General features: G+C 32.0%; 1 protein-coding gene across 1 annotated transcript in view; it reads left to right on the top strand.

Annotated features, from left to right (window-relative positions):
- Cad99C (cadherin-99C) overlaps positions 1 to 15,625 on the top strand; it is a 188,138-nt gene that overhangs the window by 109,604 nt on the left and 62,909 nt on the right. The window contains exon 3 of the mRNA XM_068767495.1: positions 9,082 to 9,140. The gene's annotated coding sequence lies outside the window, so the exon portion shown is untranslated. The remainder of the gene's footprint in view (positions 1 to 9,081; positions 9,141 to 15,625) is intronic.

Raw genomic sequence — 15,625 nt, 5'->3', positions numbered from 1 at the left:
GCTGTTTTTTTTTTTTTAAAAAAAAAACAAAATAAAATACGATTTTAATTCTTTAACTTTAAATAATGGTGTAAAGTACAGAATAATATATTGTGATTTCTTGTATTACTCAATGTATATATAGAGTTGCATCATAGATTTATGTATTTATTTAATGGAAAAAAAATTAAAAAATAGTCACAACTACTTTGGCTGTATGAAGTATGTACCTTGAATATGTACAAAATATGCCCGTGAATGTGGATGTAGAAGTCGCAGTGGACAGGCATCATATCTCGCAGAACAGGTGACTGATAGGGCTTAAAGTTCTGGAGTGGAGACCACGGGCTAAGAGGGCAGCGTCGAACATTTATCCACAAGGTGGATTTATGATCTTATTTGGTGTCGTTGAAAGACGCTAAATGTGGCTTCCAACCAGTCCCGCTAGAAATGTATGTAGGATCTTTCACAAAGTATATGTTCAAATTTCGTGAAACAAACTTGTTACTTTTGACCATACACCACAGCCCTACACCTCACATCACATCAATAATTCAAGTTTTAATCTTATTTATATAATTATTAAACAGTTATAAATACAATAAGCTATAAACATTTTATAACGGATGAAATGAATTATTAACCGATACGTTGGTATCGTCGTATGATCGTAAAACTGTTGACTTCCGATAGGATTATAAAAGAAGTGTAATAACTCGTTTGCTAGCGACTCGAGTTATATTTCATTTTATTTATAAGATCACCGCTGCTTATAAATTTATTTTTTATAATAATTACCTATGATGCTCTAGCGAGGATAACTTTTATTACAAAATAGAGGTAATTATGTGAAAAGACGTTCGCTCGATGTGTACAGTCCGGACGTTGTTTGACAATTTATTTTATTACAAATATAAAGCGTAAAGCAAATAACCTGCATACAGGATGATTGCTTATAAGCGTAAAAGTTTTAAAGGTTTGTATACCTAGCTCATTTCTCACAAAAAAAATCATCTCCCAATAACATACAAAATGAACACTACAATATATTACATTAATTTATTTATTCTATTGAAATTCGACCGGCTAAAAACTTCTGGCAGTAGAATGTCTTCAGGGGCAGATAGTAGACATAAACAATTTTAGGATGTGTCTTACTAAGACCGATGGCATAGTTCTTGCAGTGACTTGCAGCGCCTATCCACTGAAAAGAAGGAGAATCAATTTTAATATTTAGTAATCCTAATTTGAAAACATTTTCTCTCACAATATTAAGATTACGTTATTTAATATTTTTGAAACCATTGGATAGGGTGTACCAGACATTAATTATCAGCAAATTAGCTATTTAAGTTCACTCCTTTGGAGCTTTATATTTATAATAAATCATACGTTAAAAGTACATTAGACACTTACAAATAATTCAATTAACTCACGATAATTAGTTATAAAATTGTAAACAATGTCGGCGATATTGGAATGACAGAATGCGGCAGTTACCCGGTACGGTCTCTGGTTCCGGAGATAAGTAAAATTCGCGTCGTGAGCTTGCGATGTTTGTTTCCATTTGCAACAGACACGACAATAATTTATTGTATACTTTCAAAAGTTAAAGATAACAAATCTTTTTCTCTAAAAGTAAAGTCGTTTTTCATCGATCGTAAAATTCGAAAACCTCTCAATCAATTCGACTTATCACTTTCATATTTTCGTTAAAGTACAAATAGAGTTCGAAATTTAAACATACTTTTATTTTCTTATACAATCCAGAGAGTAAATAAAAACACTTGACATCAATTAAAAAAAAGACTGCAATGTAATCAAATTAAATGTAATGACGTTAAAAAATTTTGGAGTACGTAACAAAAAAAAATTTTTTTTTATAAGTAATCATTTTAGTTACTATCATTAAATGATTAGATGTACCAATCACTGAAATACATTTTTCTTATTTTTTTGGATTGAGACAAGGCAATAACTTTATAATATCCAAGTTTGCCTTAACACGTCGTTAATAATACAAATTTTGCTATTTATATTGTTATCTAAATAACTAAGTAAAGAATCTATCAACTTAGTTTCACTTTGCGGAACTGTATATTGCAATGCACCGTTTTATAGTTAATAGAAAGTTCACACTTAAAGCGCACATAGGTTTATTCATACGTATTTATTACTGATGGACCATCATTATCTAAGCTGAATGAACGTACAAATGTATTAGAGCGCTGTCTCGGGGCTATTGCTTAATGTTTGCAACGATGCTTGCATCGAGTGAATTTCGCGTGTGAAATTCTTATGCGTTTTCTAAAGTAATTTAGTAATAATAAATCTTTAATTTTACCAGCTTCATCAAGTTTGTAGTGGCTGAGAGAGCCTCGATCTTTTTACCATAACTGAGACTGTAGGATCTGTCAAGTCCTTAGATGACTTACGGACATTTCATGATGAGCGCAAGTATCCCAGAGATCTCGGCTCAGAATGTCGCTTGAAATCCATTTAGATTTCCCCAACAAAACTGCCAGGCCTAATATCAACGTGATCGATAAATCATCATCAACATAGTTCCAGCGGAAGCACTTCACTGCTCTACCATAAATTTTCAATAAGGACGATTAATAATATGCCTAGCAATGAAGATATTTCGTATTTTTATTTTTTTTCAATAACGAATTATAATTGTGTCTTTTGAACTTTTTTATTGAATAGCAAAACAAAAAAAAAACTTTTAATGATTTTACATTGAGAAATTCGACCAGAAAGAGTTTATATTATTTTATTATGTAGTAAAAGTATAAATATATACATAAAATATTACACTGCAAAGTTTCGGACATTGGAACCTGAATGAGAGAATTTGTATGTAGTAACATTATCCATCACATTTGCAACCCACGCGCGGTTAGACATGTGGATTAAGTGCACATGTTTATTATTGGTTGAGAAATGTATGTACCACAATGCTGTAATATATTTGCAAAAGTTAAATTTGAAAGTGAGTAATGTTGCATTTTGCAATGATGTTTATTGGTACTCTGTATTTTTCTACTTATATAGGATTCAACTCGTTCTTTCACCTGATAGTCGCCTACTCTATTATTGTTTCGTAAATAAGTGTATTCAAAGTTTATCATGAAGAAATCACTGTTTGATATTATACGGCCGTTTGAACTCCATCTGTCTATTTTGAATGATTTTTTTTCTATTTTATGTATGACAAAGTTTTAAAAGTAAAATATTAACATTTTTATGTTATATACAACCATTGCTAAGGTCCAGCGACAGAGGACCGAGACTTACGATCCTAGATTGCAAGATCGATTCCTGTGATACAATGTTATATAATTTACACTTTGTGCAGTAATTATATGACATTGCCACTGCACAAAAACAAGTTTCCATAGGATGGGTAGCAGCGACCTCTGAGTGCCTAAATACCACACTGCGATCGCTAACACGTCTGTCAAGCGTGGCGACTATAGCACATCCCTACAGAAAAATCTTTAAGGGAGGCCTATACCTAGCAGTGGACGTCGACGATATAGACATTGTAGTGTTTCTGGTCTTTTACTTGATAACATTAGCCTTTTCTCTCGTTGAGACACGGAGTAATAAATACCTTAGAATCTGCCACACAACTTACACGATTCTTCTTTTTATTTGTCTTATAAATTTATGAATACTGCTTGTGTTGTCTAATTCTCGTGTCTGGTGTAAAAAAAAAACTGTGTTACGTCTTGTATGTGATGTTATACTTAAGATATGCTCAGCATGACACTAGTCAGAAATTTCAATATGTCGTGTAAAATCATGTGTCGTTTATATGGAAATATAAAAGCTTTTTATTTCTAAGTATAATTTTGAATATAGAATTAAATTAAAAAATTGTTATGTGTATCTTCCTTTTTGTTTTTACTGTTAAATAAATATCGTTAAATATAATAGAAGGTTTAAATAGATATGTTTTATAAACAATGGGTACTTTTAATCCGTGCTGCCGTCGCAGAACTGTGACGCCCCATCTCGTGACGACGCTGTTCCGATAACGGCATCTTCGGGACCTTGGCTGCAGTGGTTTGAACTTTTGCTAAGCGGTGCATGAAATCGCCGTTCCTCCCGTTTAATATAGCACGTCGATAACTTTATCAATATATATACTACATAAATAAAAATTTATCACATAATGTGTCGCTAAGCGTAAAACTAGACTGACCCATTAGAGCTAATTACTTTCTATCACATTTTGTTAAGGTACGAGAAAGGTGCATAAAAACTATATACAGATAAAAGAAAAAAATAGCGAGTAAAAGAGTGTACTGAATAGTTTTTTTTCCCATATAAATCATATTGTAAAATTTGTGACATACACTACACTCTACTTTATGTATATATACATATATATATATATATATATATATATATATATACATACATATAAAGTAGACTTGTGAATAAGCCTATAAACAATCGCTGTTATCATTTTCAGTCTCAATACACCTTGTCAATTATTTCCATAATTTTTTGGTTAAAAGTGGCGGCATACATGCATAATTTTTTTTTCTCTCTGACTAAACTAAAGTATTAATAATATTAAAAAGGTTATATGCAAAGCGTTCTTTCGAATATAAATAATCTGACATTTTTAGCTTTCAAAGCATACAAAGATTATAATTATAAGTCAATCACTTTTTGAGATATAACCTATGTTTAATTTTTCGTCTCTCCTGAAAAGTTGAATTTTTGGACTTATTGTTTTATCCGATGCTGGCGGCGATATATTCCTTGATCAAGTTAAGGAATACCGATGACGGTTATGCACGAAATTAAAGTTTATATCTCATACAGTTATATCTCATATAAGTTTATATAGTCTTAACATGGTCATGTATTTCTCCGTGCATCACCATTTTATTTAATCAAGGTACTGTCAGTGGTCATGCGCAGACGTATTTGTCAAATTATAACCATTTATCTTCACCTTCACCATGTGACTTGCGTGTTTGTGGAAATGCATATATACATTGACGTATTTATATTTAAAATTAATTTAACCTGTACATAATTGAGTCCTTAGGTAAAGCGTAAATTTCTAAACGAAACAGCTTTCCAAATGTCACCGTGGCAGGTCACGGCACAGAGACCGCCGTGAGAGATTCTCCTTTTACCTTTGCCACGTATATCCTATATACTTATACAGATTCGCTTAAATACCTTAATGGTTTATTTTTAAGCTTCTTCCAGTTAATATTTAGTTTACAGAAAATAATTTTTCTTTATTACATTAGAATATCTAACTTATGTTTTTACGAGCTATAAAAATATAAACTATCAAATATTCTTCGTCTACTATACTTAATAAATTAAGTATTATTAATGAAGTAACGTGAGTACTTACGGTATAAGCGAGTGAGCGGGCTCGGAACAAGTTTTTGCCGCTATATTCGTTGATTTTTTTTTTTATTTAATGCAATGAAACTTAATACGATACGCTTACACAATGTCTTGGCACTCGCGAACCTGTCCGATAGTACCGACCTTATCAGTACCGTTAACTTTTAATATTTACGTTGCCAAAGATTGTACTCTCAAAATAGCTTTCACTTAGATTTATTTAATGCAGGTAATAATGTACTTTTTTAATTTTGTCACGATATACCTGAATTGCAAAAAATAAGATGTGTTATTATCATCGTTTCCGCTGTTGCACGTCCACTAGTGAATATCGGTCTTCTCCAATAATTTCCAATAAGACCAGATAGAAGCAGCAAGCTAACAGCGTCTTTCGATAACAAGATCATAAATCTATCTTGAGAGTAGATGCCTCATTGGCCGTCTGTTGTGCCTGCTTTTTGGTTTGCTTCCTGCCACTTCAACTTAAAAATTCGCTGGCCTATGTCGGCTACTTTTGTTCGAATACGTATCAGCTCATTCTTAATTCGATCTTGTACAAAAATCCCGAGTTTAGCCCTCTCCAGTGCCAAAAAACCCTTAGTAGGGGATCGCCACTTATGTTACCTTTTTTGTTAAGTCATCATTGATTTATTTAATAAGCTACATTTATGAACTAATACACTTAAGTAATGGTTCAAACAGAAAGTGGGACATACGTCTGCGATAACAGAGTTCGGATATTTTACACGCAACGTTTCGATAAATGTAAAAAGAACATTACCGGTAACGCGTAACAGTTTGGTAATGCCAAGCAATTTTTCATATCGTGTTTACAAATAGGATTGGTTTTGTAAACCTCAACTAGAAACAAAAGTTCTTAGAAACGTGAATAATAATTTTCAAGTTACGTCACAGATTTTTAAAATACTAATAATTTCTTAGTGTTATTTGAAATTACATCAAAAATACTTTAACATTTCACTTGGACAACGCAGCTAGGATTATATGTTTAATTGTTTTTAATTATTAGTTTTTTTATATTAATTAAACCAATTATGCAGGTATTGCACATGTCTTAATAATGATATATTTGATACCTAAAGACAGAAATAGATTATAAGAGATTATTTTGCAATCTCCGACATTATTATAATTACCAAACGAAACCGTAAATTTATCACGTAGTAAATTAAAGAGATTTATTAAGCTCAGGCTCTACCAAAAAGGAATATTACTCTATTTCAGAATATGATAACGATGAAGATGTTTGGATAGAAATTATTATAATTTTAAGAAAAAAAAATTAAAACAATCATCAAATAATAAGTTACAAATTTCTCAGAGTTTTCTTGGTAGTTCTTCTGGCCCGTAACGAACTAACGTAAACTTAATATTAAGCTGACGATTGTAAAGCTATTTTGACTTTGATTTTTAGATGCAGTCCTTCAAATTATTACATACATATATAAAATAGATGTGCAATATTTTATTCACTAGATTTTGAATGTAAAAATTCATCTTTACTAGGAAGAAAATTAAATTTTCTTATAAAACTAGAATGTTAAAAACCATAGCGACTTAAATGATAATAATTGTTGCAAAATTAAGTTCCGTCTGTGAACTGTCCAATGTAAAATCACTTAGATTAAATGCAAGGAAATTTCTGTATTTCTAAGTTAATTATTCATTCAACCTGTTTAAACAGGCTCATACAATTCTAGACTCTGTCACACCTATCATCCTACGCATATGCAGCGAAAATTGAATGCAAACAATTTTAATTGTTTGCTGTTTCCTACGTACGTTTTGAGAACATATCTCTCAATTCGCTTCGCCAACTCATAAATCGATTTCATATATAAAGTGACACGAATTACGATGTCGAAAGTTCGAATCGATTGTTCTGTTTCAGAAAATTGCAAATGTTGAGGTCAGTGAAATAAGACAAGTGAAAGTAATTCAATATTGAAATCAGCAAGTCGTGTTTCGGACCAAACCAATCGAAGTTTTTGAATCATGTCCTTGAATTTTTTTATTCAGGTTGATTCGATTTGCATCTGTCTCCATGCAACGTCAGTTCATCAGAATTGTTATACTGAGTCATGTAACAGACCGGTTCCCACACCCATTTACAACCCACACTCTTATAAACTGATCTCCTTAATGACAGCAGTTTCTTATAAGGTGTTTGCTTTTTTTATCCTTTTTCAATATTACACATACCTTTTTTTTGTTTTTATGCCAATGCATTATTAAATAATATGTAAAATGATGTAGCAAATATTATATTTAAATAAAAAATAATAAGCGAAAAGCACAACAGTTCGACTAATTGAGCTTCATTTTTAATAATACAACAAAGAATGACAACGATTTTACGACAGGAAAGAAAAATAAATTTATATGGAATTGTAAAAACCACTTATTCCTTTTGCCAGTTGACAAAGATTTGTGTCAATCAGAACCAAAAAGATAAGTTATCAATGAGATAAAATATCGTGTATCATAAAACATTAGAATAAAAATGTGATTTCAATATTACTACAGTTGCTGTAGACGCAATAAAAAAATAGAAAATCAATTGTATTATTATTCAAATTCTTTATTCAAAATGGAGTTAGCTGTTTTACTTATTGAAGACCAGATAAGTATACACGAGACGGAGGATGATAAATATCTCAGATCTGAGAAAAACTAAAGAACCTCGCCATTAAGAAATATATTCAATAAATAAAATGTGATTTCTAAAATAAACTTTTTCATTATACTTTGCCTGAAATAAGTCAATAAGTTATGACAGTACAAATTCGATCAAAGCAACGCTAGTTTTTATTAAAAATGAACGGTGCAAAAACTAAAATACATGTGGTATTTACCGGTCACGTTTAGTTCGGGTCAACTGTTTGGTTTATAAAACAAACAATGCGTTGGCCGCGGTAAACAAATGTTTTAATTGGACCCGCTAATTGCTGAGTTGACTCCATTGTTTTGTTCGCGATTCTTTCTCACAATCGCCATTGTCATTAAACAATATTGGGATTCGACCTCAGAGAGTCGAGATGTATCGTCCTTTGTTTATAGCTGTTTAGAAAGTGAAGTAGCAAAGAAATATTTTTGACCATCATGGTTTTTAATTTTCGGCACACCGAACTTTCCGTATTAGAATGATAAAGAAGTATGACGGCCTAAGGTAAGGTGTGTGACTACGATCACGCCCACGATCCCACAGAAGTCCAAGAATTTGTTTTTGTAAAGAGGTCATTATTCTTAGTGAACTTGTAAAATTTAACAAATGAACATCGCGCTAATTCATAGCAAAGAACAAAAATGACGTATTTTTAAAATCATTATATACATGTGATTGGTTATGTCTTTGGTCTGTAGTTCATCATCATTCCAGCCTTAGGACGTCCACGGATGGACGTGAGTATCCCACACACAATTTCAATGTGACCGGTTCAAAGCGGCCTGCTTCAAGAGTCTTCTGACAACGACGACCAATTCTAGCAAATTAATAGTTAACGAGTTAAATTCATATTGGTTGGTCATTTAGATACTTTTTGTTACGTAACTAAATTGCGAGGTTACTTTTTTATCGTACGTTGATAATTTTGTATATTTCTGTTACACAATCATAATATCAGTAGCTGTATATTAACAATTTGTTTATGCCGGATATGATGTAATGTTAACGGAACTTTTTTTTTCCAGATGGCGACTTGCCATAGATAGTATAAGGAATGAGAATACATCGGAGAAATCATCGTTGCGTAAGTGTTACTTAATAATTAATAATACTTTAAAATCATTCAAAGGCATAGTAAAAATTATATATGGAAAAATAATAGGGTGAATGTACAATTGTATAGTTAGATGTAACTTGAAAATAATTTTATAATCATTTGTAGAAATCTGGATTTACAAATGTATGTTTAATATACAAAAAATTAATTTACATTATATGTGATTTTCCGGATGTGGTATTAATTTTTTTTAAAATTTTTATAATTATATCACGTAATATAGTCGGAAAATTTGCGTATTAAGAAGACGAGTGAGTACTACATATGGCGTATTCGAATTATGTTAACAATTAAAAAATTTAAGACATACGACACATTAAAATACATTTTTTTAAATATTCTCATAAATTTGAAGTTTATCTTAAGTTGCGATGGATGTTGGAGCCAGAATAATAGCAAAAGAAAAACGATGTATATACACGTCGGAGGAATAGCCTCTGTAATGTTTTTAGACGGTTGAAGTCGGCTTTGCCGATACTAATGGCATAATTTTAATAAAAAATCACAAACTTCACACAACACAAGTATAACATTATATTCGCCTAACAGCGTAACAACGTCTTCAGATATCTGGACGCTTCGGCGGTTTCAGCGACAACTTTTTTTCTTACACTGTTCCTCAAGTACCATTTGCAGATTTCGCGGAGATAAGGTACAGAGGGCGTTTAGCCTGAGGCATGGATGCACAGACCGCGGCCCGCCGGTCGAATACTGGTGGCCCGCCGACAGCAAAAATAATACTCTCGTACATTCGAAAAATATTGAATTCTATTCCAGAAAAAAAAAACAAAAAAATTAATTACCTACACTTCTGGCGACCGGCCCGCCATCAGTTCATGATTTTCCCGAGTGGCCCATAGTCTTAATAAGCCTGTACAACCATGGCCTAAGGCCTCTTTTCTAGTACCGAAGCTCGAAGACTCCCGGGCTCCTACATATGGGAGTTTAACGCCGTCTTAGCCGACTTTTCGAATAATAGACGCCCAATGCAAGGCATAACACATCCTCAAAAATAACCAGGGCGGGTTGCCGATACAGAGGACGTTGATGTCTATCCTCTGGAAACTTGTTTGCGAGCAGTAGCAATCCTATGTTATTAATGCACAAAGCATGAATGCAATTTCTTTATTTATTATTTATTTATTAAGGACCTACGATCGCACGTCTCAGTCCTTACCGGTGGGCTACCACAACTTACCTCCACTTCATCAGTTGCAATTTTCGTAAAGTCTGTGAGTTAGATTTATATTAACTGACAGATGTTCGTTCACTATAAATAATAACTTTTTAAGAATCAGGTGTTTACACAAGATGTTTCTTACTTGCAATTATTTATTTTCCACAATTACGCGATTTCATTACACAGTAATGCCGTCCTATATACGAAATACATTCCAGAATTTATAAGTAAAGCACAAAATTTGAATCAACCGACAATTTTCTTCGTGAATAAAGCTCACGCATTTCAATTCCGAATCAATGAAAATTAGATACAACCTCAAGTAAGCCGTTAAATAAAATTTAAATTTACATGAGTAGAAATCGGTAGAAAAATACTAAATTAAAAAAGAAACAACTTCAATAATTAAGTAATACAATACGAAACATTTAAGGGCATAAAAAATAGTTACCGACTTAATTGTGTCCAAAACTGAGAAAAACATAACAACATATAATTACAGTTATATTGTTTAAACCCGTTCTGGCTATTAATTAGTATTGGACGTAACTGCTTTTATTACCAACGAGCATCTCGTTACCGGCATTTCGATCATTCTGATAAATGGACATACGCAATTAACCATCATTAGTATAGATCGTCGCTTTGTTTGAACCGTCTTTAGTAAAAAGTAACAGAGTCTTTCACTTTGAATTTGTTAAACATCTTTTTTATCTTCCGTCTACATAAATGTTTCTTATTCAATTCATTGTCATACAACCATGGCTATAAAGCCATAATTATATTTTCCATTATTATAATGTCCGTCTAATATTAAAATAAGTAATCATAATTAATAAAACTGCTGTATTAAACATTGTCAGAGACGTGGGCTCTTAATATACGAGCTCAATTTAAAAATATAAATACGTTTGGTATAATTTCTGTAACATTTCCGACGATTAAGTTACATATCCTTCAATTATAATTGTTTAATATGATAAAAATATATTACCGCCTTTAGCTTGCAAATTTATCTCCCGACAGACTTTGTACTGCCAGAAATTATTGGCCTTTCGCTTTTTACTAAAAAGAAAATCAATTTATAATTATTCTATACGATCAATTGATTTTTGAATAAATGCCAAAGAATATTGTGATCGGAATGACTGTGGCAATTGTAAAACGACAATATTAATCGGCAGCGCATGAACTGTCAAATGCATAAAATAGTTTATTTTTAAATTTTCTGCGCCATTTTGTTTTTTTTTTATAAGAATTTTCTACTTGGTAATTAGAAGCTAATGGAAATAAAAATGCAGAAACCAGTAGTCTTATTTACGCTTAATCAAGAAAGCTGTGGATTCATCATTGCTGGATATAATTTTAATAAATGAGTATTTGTTAGTTTTAGTAATATTAGATTATTAGAGGGTCGCCCTCTCAGACTTTTTACTTCCAAAAACTACTAGAATTTTGAAAGATTAATAAATAATTATGACGTATTTCAAAATATTCAGTTACTTTATTTATATAATATTTTTTTAAAAAGATAAAATCAGTTACAACAATTAATTTTCGATTTCAGATACACCTAAATAATGTTTTTAAAAACTTTAAGGTAATAACATCTCAACACGCCTTTTTTAGCAGTTAACGGACTTGTTTTAATATATTCCGTGGTTCATTTGAGAAAACAAAGATTAGTACGTGCTATTTTCTTCGCAACTTTCCATTTTTCGTTCCCGAAATAATCCTCCTCATTTCATAATGAACATATGAAAAGAAATCAAGTGAGCTAGTACTATTTGTATGTTTAAACATTATCACGTTCTATCGTATGCTAATGTACTGTGCAGTATTAAATTAGTTCAAAGTAATCATAAATTTGTATTTACTAGAAAACTTCTTAGTATGAAATTTAAAGTAATAAACTTTGAAGGGTATTAAATTTACTTGGTTAAAATCACGAAGTATCGATATCTGTTTGTTGCCAACATGGTAGACACAATCGTAAAATTTTAAAGTTTATGTAAATTATCACAATCATAAGCTTTTAGCGCGAATGTTACATAAAAATCAAAACCGGTTTGGTGGGTTTACTTTTTAATTTATTCAACCTTTTCATTTCGAGAACTTATCTAAGCTTAAACTTGTTTCAACTTTGCCAGATGAGTTTAGTATGCAAATTGATTATAATACAAATAATATACCTTTATGAAACACTTTCCAAGCAAATAATACGTCAATCACAGTTTTATGAATAAAGGAAACAATTTGTAAAAATAATAAAAATTTACACGTATCACAAAATGTTATAGTTTAGGCCAATATATATATTAGGACCTTTAACGCTAGAAAAACCAAGAAGGACTTTTTATTCACTTAACTTCTACTTATTAACTTCAAAAATGTAAAGGTTTCTTAACATATTAACATTTCTTAATAGACTGGACATTAACTGTCTGGTGTGAAATACTTGTTACAGTTCGGGACTCGAGGGATTTAAGATGCATATCTTGTCAACTTAATTAAATTTTCTACCGAAGGTATTTTTAGTTTGTTCTGCATACTTCTTAAATTTATGTTCTTATTTTCAAATAAATCTAAAGATAAATGTTATAAGAAATGTGTAAAAAATGGTTAAGGTTGAATAGAAGACTTTTTACCGTAGAAATTGTCGTTTTTATCTATTTTAAACTGTTATTAACCGATGGAGTAGAAAAAGTTTTTATTTCTTTCTCTTCGAAACACAATGGCAAAATACTAATCAATAAAAAGGTAAATGACGGTTAAGTTTGGCAAATCTTTTAAGTGTTTTTTGATTATTATTTATTTCATTTATTTTAATTATGATTCATATAAAAACCTTCGCGACATATTTTGTTTCGCATAGCGAAATTTTTTACGACTTGTCAGATTAAATTCATAAAGGCAAGTATTTTGTGAAAAAAAATTATGTACTAGAGAAAATAGTTTATTAGCGTACTCCAGTTTTGACATGATACCAAATTTAAAATCCTATCAAGGTTTTTTTTGGGACAATGCGGATTATTGTACCATATATTTTAGATCAGTTTGGTAAGGAAAATTTCACTAACTCTTGGCAAAGTGTAAGCGACCTATCATTCTGAAAGTAGTTTATTTCTTTATAGATATAATAAATCGAAGTTCAAGTGCCGCGAGGATGTCAAAATAAACACGTAAAGAAAATGAACTTTTTGTATTACATATTTTTAACAACGTTAAAAATTTCTCTACTATATAATAAAAATATATTGCAGTAAATCGAATATACTTCGTTTTTAATATTTATGTTAGAGATCCGCTCAGTGTTGCATGCACACTGTGAAGGCCGGAACATGTATAGTTTATATATTAAATTCAAATCAATATTAATAAGTAATATAACCCATGGTGATTTTTTATAAAGATTTAAAGCTAAGATATGTACAAAAGCATGAAGATCGGCGTGAACATGTAATTAGAACTGGCAAACAACTGCCAACTTGTCTTGGCTTCAATGCCTTTTTAAAAAACATCCCTCTCCATATGTCGAGGAAACGGCGCACCTGTTCTGAATCAGATACGTATAATTTACCTAGGTACATATACGACTCACACATTGTATAAACTTGTACATTCATTTTATTTTATTTTAGTAACCGTAATCTCCATGGATTTTCTTATAAGCATTAAATAATTTGGATATATAAATAACTGTCATATGGGTAGTTTTGTTGTGTTACTTTAAATTTAAACTCTACATTAAATTGTTATAATTTTAACCGTCACAATAATTTGCGAAAATTATAAATAGAAGCAGTAACTTTATCATAAACAGAAAATGAAAAGTTCGTGTTTTAATGATGTTTACTTACTTGGACTTACTGTTACTAGCCTCCCTCTCAGATTTCAAATAAGAGCGGTTGGAAGCTGCCCGCATCCGGCGTTTACCGACGACTTCAACAGGCCTGTCCACCTTGTGCATGGATGTCCTATGCTGCGCTTGCTGGTCCGCGGTTTTCATTACAGAAACATGAAGTCCTCTTGAGCTCTGAAATCTTAAAATGTAGCTACTCAACACAATCTCATTGAACTAAACTAAACGGTATTGTCAAAAACGCGCCGTCCTGTGATTAAGACACCTGCTCAAGTTTCCGAACGGTGCGATTACATCAAGACATGCTACATACATGGTAATTAACAATATGAACTTTTTTAAAAAAGTTAATCTGCAAAGAAACCAACTAGTCTTGACGGTGAGGTCGAAATCAAATGAATCATTGATCGAGCTTCATCCACCACTTCTTTTGAAAGCGTTAGCCATACAGTGACAATGGGCCAAATCGAGGTTTCATCCTCTCGATTGGCGTCTGGGTACTTTGCGTCACGGAGCCTCCACTGAAGGACCTGAAAGTTCGCCGGCTTCCAATCCATTTTATACATAACGGCTTAAATACAACATATTCAGATGGCGAACGGTTATACTGGCCCTCCGCCACGATCAGTTAGCATTGGTTTCCCTAAACCTGGTGATATAGTAGAATCTAGCCGCCCGCCTCGAGGCTCCTGGGAGAGTTCAGGAATTTGGTTACATATAAAAAAGTTTTAGTGTTAACGCCATCTGTGCTCTACCTCGGACCAGTGGGATGTGCAAATACCTTTCGAGCAGTAGTAACAGTCCCGTAAAAAAAACTATTATTTTGCCGCATGCGCATTTATCAGCGGGCTGGTGGGCGGTGCACTTTGTTGCACGACTACCACTGCATGTGTGGAAGTGGCTAAATATTGGTCCTTTTCTTACTCAGGATGGACTTCCGCAAAATAACGCCTGATACCATTAAAAATTTTATAGGTATTTTATAATTTATATATAAGTTTAGAGACACCATCAAATTAGTAAATAAATACGTAAAACCATATAATCATTTACCAGTTTTGCTACAAACTTTACTCCAAGAATAAAATCTGTGTTGCGCCAGACCATACTGTCTACCCATTCATTTTCCCTCAATGATTTGACCTGTACCACATTCCGTAAATTCTAAACACCGCCAGTCGCAATTAGAGGCAGTGCATTATTAATTTACAAACTTGATCGGCTCCCATTAATAATTCAAACCCTGCGGTTACTTTCAATGGATGTGATCGTTTAAATTTTTTGTTTAATTGAGAAGTACAGCTGTAAATACTACTCGCATAGAGTTGTGAGAAATCTATTAGTTCATTCATTCCGTCAATTATTTTTCTTGTTTTACAACATATTTCGATAAACATTACCATTTTGGTA

The sequence above is a fragment of the Battus philenor genome, unplaced genomic scaffold, assembly GCF_028537555.1.
Source record: "Battus philenor isolate CCGP_79_NKW_IND1 unplaced genomic scaffold, ilBatPhil1.0.hap1 SCAF_10, whole genome shotgun sequence".
Classification (NCBI taxonomy): Eukaryota; Metazoa; Arthropoda; class Insecta; order Lepidoptera; family Papilionidae; genus Battus; species Battus philenor.
The sequence above is the reverse complement of the archived record's forward strand: the minus strand, read 5'-3'. Positions and strand labels throughout refer to the sequence as shown.